This window comes from Grammomys surdaster, unplaced genomic scaffold (genome assembly GCF_004785775.1).
Source record: "Grammomys surdaster isolate TR1022 unplaced genomic scaffold, NIH_TR_1.0 890, whole genome shotgun sequence".
Lineage (NCBI taxonomy): Eukaryota > Metazoa > Chordata > Mammalia > Rodentia > Muridae > Grammomys > Grammomys surdaster.
In genome coordinates this window covers 24,193-24,640 of record NW_021605309.1, presented here as the reverse complement: position 1 = coordinate 24,640, position 448 = coordinate 24,193, and positions in this window count along the sequence as shown.

The window sequence follows — 448 nt, the reverse complement described above, 5'->3', positions numbered from 1 at the left end:
CCATGTAGGTCCCTGGGATTGAACTTGTCACTTTTACTCACACAGTCATCTTTTAGGTCCTACCTCCATCTTTAATTCTTTTTCTAGACAAAGTCACATTATGTAGCCCATGCAAGCTTTGAAATGTGATCCTCTTGCCCCATCCCCTTGTGTTGAGGGGTGGTAGGCATGTGCCATAGCAGGAAGAGTAAGAGGAGGTCAGAGATGCCTTTTTCCACATTCTTCTGTGTTAATCAACTTTTATTAGCTGAATAATGTAAATGTAACTTGTATTTGCCTGATGTTATTGTTATCTTGGAGGCTTCCTGCTGAGTAAGTTCACCCTTTCTAGTTCCTTTTGAACTCTAGCTGGTTGGTTCAACTCAGCTGTTCTGGCTCAAACTCCTCTCGAAGCTGACTGACTCAGTTTGGTTTCTCTTAGCTTCTCACTGAATTGTTCTGCTTGTCT